Source organism: Puma concolor, chromosome B4 (genome assembly GCF_028749965.1).
Source record: "Puma concolor isolate L17-30 chromosome B4, mPumCon1.1.hap2, whole genome shotgun sequence".
Lineage (NCBI taxonomy): Eukaryota > Metazoa > Chordata > Mammalia > Carnivora > Felidae > Puma > Puma concolor.
Window position 1 is genome coordinate 72,551,892 of NC_141673.1, and position 8,843 is coordinate 72,560,734.

Here is an 8,843-nt window from a genome sequence, read left to right on the forward strand (position 1 = left end):
CAAATGTGTGCATGCTTGTGTGTGTACACATGGATGAGGGGGTCCTGCAAGGACATACTCCAAGCTGTTAAAGTGGCTATTCTGGGTGGTACAACTGTCAAGGACTCCTATTTCCTCCTTTTCACTTACCTGCACTTCTCATTTTTGCTTTAGCCATCTTGTCTTAAGAAAGATGCCCTGGGGTTATCCCCTCCACATTTTATATCCCAGCAAATTCATAGGGTGAGCTATTTTGAAAGTCCAAAATAGTCCTATCTTGAAAAATGACAACCTTCCCCCATGTATTTTTTGCATTTTTTTCTTGGTCCCTCCCTCTTGGATTTGTAGCTGACTTGATGAGACTGGGTTAAATGGACTCTAAAATCTACCAGTCCTCCAAAGCTTCACATACATGTCCATACACACACACATATACGTGATTTTTCCTATACATTATTTAATAAAACCATTTCTTTTTTTTTTAATTTTTTTTTCAGCATTTTTTATTTATTTTTGGGACAGAGAGAGACAGAGCATGAACAGGGGAGGGGCAGACACAGAATCGGAAACAGGCTCCAGGCTCCGAGCCATCAGCCCAGAGCCTGACGCAGGGCTGGAACTCACGGACCGCGAGATCGTGACCTGGCTGAAGTCGGACGCTTAACCGACTGCGCCACCCAGGCGCCCCAATAAAACCATTTCTAACTAAAGTTTTAACTCAATTTAAAATCTGTAACTCTCAGGGACACCTTGGTGGTTCAGTCAGCTAAGCATCTGACTCGATTTTGTTGGGCTCAGGTCATGATGTCACGGTTCGTGAAATCTGCTTGGGATTCCCTCTCTCTCTCCCTCTCTCTCTGCCCCTCCCCTCCCAAGATAAAAAAGTAAAATAAAATATCTAACTATCAGTTTTCAAGGTGACGTTTTGCCACCTAAAACAAAAGAAAATCTAAGTTGTACCTTTCTTTTTTTTTTCTTTTCTTTTTTTTTTTAGGCTCTACCGCTCAGGAAAGAATCCACCAAACACTTTTGCATTTCTTTTCTTTTTCTTTTTTTTAATCAACTGATAAAGACACAGTTTACCAGCTTAACATTTTAAACCCACGCTTAACATTACATATTTGAAACAATTGGCAAAACTGAATAAGATGCCAGTATTTGTGCACAACTAAAAAACATCCTCAATGTATATTAAATGAGAGACATATTACCATTAATGCCTAATATCTCTCACTACTAAATACAGAAAAAAAAATTGAAATTTATTTTGAGGAAGATTCATTCTGGCAACGTTAACTTCACAGCAGGCTGACTCTACTTGGCTCGTTTCTAACACAACGCAAACGCAGTTCCACACTGGTGTTAGTGTATGAAAGAGCCAGTCACTTTGGATTGTGTTCAATAAACAAGCAAAGTGCGTACAGAGATTGACAACAATTTTACTTTTTAAAATTTATTTATTTTTGAGACAGAGCAAGCAAGAGCAGGGGAGGGGCAGAGAGAGAGGGAGAGAGGGAGGGAACCCAAGCAGGTTCCACACTGTCAGCACTGAGCCCAGTTCCAGGCTCCAAACCGTGAACTGTGAAATCAAGACCTGAGCCAAAATCAAGACTCTGACGCTTTAACCCACTGAACCACCCAGGCGCCCCACAATTTTAACGACAAAAAAAAAAAAAAAGGCACTATTATGGTGCTCCAACAACAAACTCAAGTCTATAATAAATAGGGCTTGGATGAGCTGTGCATAAATACAGGTACAGTTCCACTGAAAGCTGAGCTCCTCGGAAATCTTCAAAAAAAAAAAGAAAGAAAAGAAAAAGAAAAGAGTTCTGTTAATCCTCAAATGGTGCTGGGTATAATCAACTCTCTGTTACATGCACGCACTTAATTATTTGTTATCTAAGCGTGGCAGCCGCTCCTTACCATTTATCATTAAGGACTTTAATCTGACCATCTTCTTCAACTTGTACTCTTTCTTGACCATTCTCGACAATGCTGTTTGTAGTGATTTTTCTGCCATTAACAATTTTAGTACAAGGTGATGTAGATTTGAGGTTACCCATCCCACTACCACCAAAGGCCATGGAAGAAAATGAAATGATCCCCAACCCAACCCGGTGACCTGATGGACCGAAGCAAGTAAATCCTGTATCAATGAAGAATATCCTCCTCCAAAAGATGGAAATCCACTAAAGGCAGAGGAAAACAACCTTTGCTTCAGCTCCTGCTTCTGCAAGGACCCCTTTGATTCCCCCCCCCACCACCAAAAAAGTCCCCAAACGGGGTCTTTGAAGAAGCCAAATGAAAATGGGTCCCTTAAGCCAAAAAATGTCCTGAAGACGTGGTCTGGGTTGTGATAGGTGAAGCCAAACTCAAAGGGACTGTCAAAACGACCTGCACCTCCACCTAATCCTTCTTTGCCGGATTTATCCTAGATGTCCCGAATCTGATAACACCTCATACGCCTCAGCTAATTGTTTCAGTTTTCTCTCCACTTCCTGTTTATTCTCAGGAAATTTTATCAGGACGCCACTTCAGTGCCAGTTTCCTATATGCCTTAATATCCTCGACCGAGGCATGACTCTGTCAGCCCAGAACTTCAGAGCGATCCACCAGGCCTAACAGTCTGCGGACTGAGGAAGAACCTAAAGGGCGCAGGAGCCACGGGGGGGGGGGGGGGGGGGGGGTAGGGCCTGCAGGAGTTGGGGGGGCAAGAGCCGCGGGGAGAGGGGTGGACTTTGCAGCAGCCACGTGGGGGAGGTTGCAGAGCCAGAGGTGGGGGGGCGGGGATGGGGATGGACATTAGAGGAGCCCTGCGGGAGTGGGAGGGGCAGGAGCCGCGGGGGCGGGGCATGCAGGAGACGCGGTGGGGGGGTTGTGGGGGAGGGACATGACCGGAGGCTCCCGCTCGCGAAGCTGGCGGCCGGCGCAGCGGCAGCTTCTTGAGCTCTCGGTTGTCTCCCTTCTCCTGCCAACAAGTGGTAAGTTGTACCTTTCTGATTCATCTGATTCCAAAGAGACAGATGCTTGTCCAGTGAACCCACATGTAACTCTGCTTTTAGGTTCAGACTTTTCAAGTCAAAACTTTCGTACACGTCTATTCCATCATCTTTTTTTGGTTTGCTGGGTCGTGTTTTCCAGAAAACAAAGAATATTGGAAGAAGGCCCAGAAAGACTGGGGCAGGGCCGCTGTACGTCATGAATTTTCACATAGACTTCTACTTTCAAATAGTTTTATTTTCCCCCTTTGAGTTTGGAAAATGTTACTTTCTGAGGTATGTGTAACTAAGTTCTCCAAGCACCAGCGCAAGGAGCGATGCGTGACCTGTTTGGTAGGGCAATTAGCTTCACTGTTAAGATCTGTGTGTTTTGTTGGTTTGTTTTTCTTTTTGTTTCTAGTCAGACCACTTACCTAAAGCTGGGATGAAAATTATACCTACGCAAAATTTGAATGTATAAAAATACTGGCATAATAGAAGTACAGGGAAAATGTCAGTATGGGAGTACAGGAATTTTGTATTGCATAGTGGCCTCGGAGTCCTGCAAAACTGGGTTCATAACCCTTACGTGGCCATTTTCTACCAGGGTCAACTTGAGCTAGGTATTTAACCCCTGAAAAGCCTCAACGTCCTCATCAGTAAAAAGGGCTATAAATGAGCCTACCCGACAAGGTCCTCGCCAGGATTAAATGAGATAATCCATGTAAAACACTTCACAGCGCGCCTGACGCATAGTAAGCACTCCATAAACACGTGTCGTGGTCATTTCTGAGACATGGGCCATCTGTTCTATAGGCTGGTTGTTACGAATGTGTCCTGGATGGAGATCACAAGACACCAAAACGATGGCAAGTCCTCTGAAATGCATAATGACTCTCAGTGGCAAATAAAGTGCTAATCTGTCCTCTATATACCACAGTCTGACCTTGAAAGTATTTTCCAGACTCTGGTGAAAGTCATAGGAGCTCAGGTCTGCAGTCACAAAAGGAATGTGGCTCTTAAAAGCTTACGACAGACCGCAGATACGGGGCAGTTAACTTATCGAGAGGAAATGGGCTCTGGTTTTCTTTGCAGGCCTCAGATCCAGGAGCTGCAAAGTTGAGTCACCAGCTTGCTATCTGACCTCAGGCCAGCCACTTAACCTCTCACTGACCCCATTTCCTTACTTAAAATCAACTCTCTGCTCGTGTTCCGTTCCAGTCATTATCTCTACCCACAAAACTGGGTAGTGACTAAGGTGTCCCAGAGATTTTGAAAATGAGTGATTCGGTGAGACGGGTGTATGAAATAGAATGGTGCAAGGTTTGGAAATGAGTGAGTCCAGCTCTGCACTTTGGTGTTTTTTGGTATTATTTTAAGAGCTCTCTTCCTGGAACAAAATCACCAACCCAGACAATAAGCTTTGTCTGACACTGTGACCCGAGTTGCTGATGAAGCTTTCTTGTGTTGGTATTTCTGGGAGTGACAGAATGGAAGAGAACAGCAGCCCCTTTGTGAGGAGGTAGTCAAGAGGGAAATAAATTTTAGTTATTTAAAGAGAATTCAGGACAAGCGAGGCAGTGTCATTTGTGAAAGAACTAGACCAGCAGCTTGGATTATTGGGTTTTACCCTTAGCCACTGTCTGTCTACCTAACCTAGGACAATTTAAACACTTCTGACTAACCACAGGAGTATTCCCTGAACTAATAAGCTGTCCCAGCTACCAACTTACACAAAACAAATGTACATACACGCCCCTCAGTACTCACTCAGGCAAATTTCTCACCTTCGTGGGGTCTACGGTGAACACCTTGAAACCAAAGGTCTGTTGTGTGTGGGGGGGGGGGGGGGTTTGTCCTCACTCACATAATGACGAGCTCCAGAAATATTGCTGATGAAAGAGGTGATGAGGGAAAGTGTCTAAAGTGTCGCATGTAAAGTAAGTGAAGTTTCCCCGATTTGTCAGTTTTTCAGATGTCAACCATCTTCAAACAAAAACTTATGCAATAGTCACCTTTTCCTGCCTTCTTGCCTACTTGACGTCAGCCGTATCACCATCAATTGACTTCCTGGCCTGTAATAATTTTTCTGTTTCCTTACTTGCTAACAGAAGCAGCCCTTCCTGCTTCCCATTTGGTCCTTTAAGCGACTGAGAAATCGAATTAACAAGGCGTATCAGTTAAAGTAAGGTTCAGCTGTGAGTAACAGAAACCAAACTGTAGTAGCTTCAATGCAAAAGGCATGTTTGCTTGTGTAAAGAGGTTAGCGAGGGGTAAGAGGACTCCACAACGCCATCTGAGGCCTCTGTCTTTGCTCTGCTCTAAGTGACTTGTCATAGTTTAGGAAAACTTCTGGAGCTCTAACCATTCCAGCCCCCTTCCAAGCAGCAGAAAGAAGGAAAGAAAGAAGAACGAAAAGGTACAACTCTTTTCTCTTTTTACAGAATTGTCCTGAAAGTCCTACCAACATTTTTATGACATTTTGTGAGCCGAAACTTAGCCACACAGACTACACCTAGCTAAAAGGGAAGCACGATTCTCCAAACCAGCATTTTACGTGTATATTCGAAGACTCTAAGTGCTTCTGTTTGTTTGCTTTATCATCTCCCTGTTCTCAAGATGTAGAGATTGCTAGAAATCTTGCCTTCTGATAAGCAGCAATTATCCTGAATTGTCAGAAATGGAGCATTACACGGAGAGTGTTATCACTGTGTACCAGCGCTGGGTGACATTTGGAAAGCAGGCAAGATCTCATCCTCTCCATAAATTCTAAGGCCATGTTTTACAGTCTCTTAAAATCCATGCCTTCTTTGAAAAACATAAAAGTCATGTGCCTTCCTTTATTGTTATTTGAAAAAATTAAATTAGATTTTAAGATTCAAAGTAACTCAGATCATAGTAATTTTAGAATATACTTTTCAAAATATGCAAACACACACACCAATGGAGAATCTGAATTCACACATGCCACACTACCACCACCTGCTTTGAGAGTCACTATTCAAAGGCAATGTCCAGCAAAGAACAGACACAAAGTGTTGGTAGGTGGCTTCACAAGAGGCTTGGGAAGGCTGAGAAGATGAAAGAAGTCATGTCTCTGGATCCGGATCTGGTTATTTGGACTGCTGATTTATTGGCCACCAAATTGGAGATCTGATCCAAATTAACTATAGTGCTTATCGACTAAAACGGAGACATTAAGGCTAATCAAACACATTAAGTAGACAATGCATTTCAACCAAATGCAAGGAGATGTCATATTCATGGAGAAGAGGATTGTGAGAAAGCATATTTAAAGCTTCCAAGTACATGTAGATGGTGTCTTGCATTTCGGGGACCCAACAACTCATTGAATGAGTGAATGGACATGGTACAGTGGTAGACACAGACCAGTAGATGAGGGGAGTGAGATAGTCAGATGAAAGGAACGTCAAATAGCTCTGTGGTTTCCAGCCTGTAAGTAAAAGATCCCAGAGGGGGCCTAATAACCTTTGCAGATGTCTTCAGCTTCTTACGTGGAGTAAGCACTTTCCTGTAGAATGAACAAAGTACAACCACTATCATGATGAGGTGGTAGGATGTGCCAGAATATACTCAAGTGTCCACAAAGCTACTTACAAGGAGATTTAAGAAAAGAAAGTCTTAATCTCCCAGGCGAATGCTCAGAATCCGGTAGAGAGAGGACAGCTTCAGGTTTCTAGCTCTGTGGAGCATTTCCTTTGTATAATGCTTTCCTAAGGTTTCCACCAAAGTAGCCCTTTAAGACTAAGAAGAGAGATTACCAGAGCCTGTAAGATTTTCTAGCACATCCCAAAGCAGTGTGCGGCATCAATGTTGGAATTTCTTTGAACTTTTTCCTTGAACATGCATGTAAATTGCATTCTACCCAATAGATAGTCTTTGTTTTCATTTTAAAATTTTCACTAACATTAAAGCATGATTGCCATATTCTCCCTCTTATTGTACCCTCCATGACTTCTAATAGTCCGAGAGTATACATAGCTCATTTTAAAAACTGAAAATCTGACCTGCAGATAACCCAGCGGGTTATTGTGCTTAACCTTGCTTGAATGTTTTCATACGCCACTTAGATAATTTTTAATGGGGTTAAAAAATGCTCAGCCCTTGGGTATTGCTAGATTATATTCTGCCATCACAGTTAGCTGGGCCTCCCCTCGCTTCACCAGCTGAGGGTGGAAATAGGGAAGATTGTAAACTATCAGATGATAGTTATCACCCACACAAAAGGAATAGAAAAAGGGATTTTATGGAATAGCATCTCTGAAAGATCACTGACATGAAACCGGAACCATGTTTTTCAAACATAAGTAATGTAGGAACCTCTTTCAAAGGGAAATTACACTAATTTTAAGTGCAGACCTAACCATTTTGGCTAAAATGGCCTCTATCAGAAAGCTACTAAATGTAAATAATAATAGTATAAAACTTGTTATTATTTCTGCTTATATTTTTATACAACCACATAATCAAGGCAAATTTACCTATTAGATACAAGCAAAACCAAGAAATTAACAGTTTTAATTTTACATAACCTATGATATTGTGTAGAAAATAAATCTTCAGTGTGAATAAGACTTTTTTTTACATTTGATTTTTTTCAAGCAACTGTAAATAAAAACTTGAGCACAGAAATTGCAGAATGTTAGTTGCAAATTAGTCATCCAGATGACCAAGACTATGCTTCAGATTTATTTAATTATCATCAAAGTGAATGAAAAATATTTTAATTATCATAGAAAATACCCAGCCTTCAAGAGTACATCCATAGACTACCACCCCGCCATGCCAAGTTTAGATGCATTGATCTAGTGGAAAGAATAAGAAGATATAAATTTGATGAGAGTTCTTAGCATGCTGCATTGTTTATCTGTTTATGTGCCTGTCTCCAGCACTAAAGAGAGTATTCCAAAAAGAAATGCATAGTCTTGTTCATTAGTATATGTCTAGGTCCTAGTGCAGTGCCTGGCACATAGAAGGCCCTAGAAATATATTTTTTGAGTGAACGAATAAATTTCCTAGAATTCTACAAAAAGGTTTCAATCTAGGTGCTGATCAACAGAGTAAGAAAAAACTTCCCTAAAAGTCAGTGGAAGATGTGCAATGATAAAACTTTGGATATCATTAATAGAGACTCCTCTCTTCCTGGGAGGGTGATCACAGCAGCTGTTGGGATGGAGGGAAGGTCTGGAAAATAACTGGAGTTAATCATGTTGCCAAAAACTCTGGAGGAAATTGTGGTCCTGAAGCCTGAGGTTACTGGTGATGTGGGTTGGTTTATATTTTACTTTCTTAAAGAGCTTCTTTCCAGAACCCAAGGAGATAAATAGGTGTCTTTGCTAAATAATTTTCAATTTATGTGAATATTAAAAGGGAGATGGAACCAATCATTTAAACCCAACTTTTAAGTATTGATAACATAATTGTGAAATACATTGATCACGTAATACTAATTTCATTTTCCTGCCACTTGAAGAAAAGCTGGGAAAGGCATTAATTAACCAGGATAGCCAAATTTCTTTTATTTCTTTTTATTTCTTTTTTTTTGGCCGAAGTTTCTTGAACATAAAAATAATCTTATATTTTCCTAGGTATGAATTATAAAAGTAAGTGAAATGAAAAAGCCCTTTTCTTTTAAAAGAGACAGAAGATAACTTTCTGTGTGCACAAAAAAATTAGAATTCAGTGTGCAATTTCCAATCTTTTCCCTCTCTCCTAAGAAGATAAAAAGTAATATATTCTCTATGCAAAGGCCTGACAATGGACAACACTACTCGTTTTATCCATCCTAAGGGACAGGTGTGACCAGAGAGACTGATCACATGGTCTGGTACGAAGGGAGGAAATTACATGAAAACGCTATCTCTG

The 8,843-nt window shown here is 41.3% G+C and overlaps 1 pseudogene; it reads right to left on the minus strand.

The window, feature by feature from the left end:
• Nucleotides 1–1,867: 1,867 nt before the first annotated feature.
• Nucleotides 1,868–3,179, minus strand: LOC147579216 (dnaJ homolog subfamily B member 6 pseudogene; annotated as a pseudogene).
• Between the last annotated feature and the right edge of the window lie 5,664 nt (nt 3,180–8,843).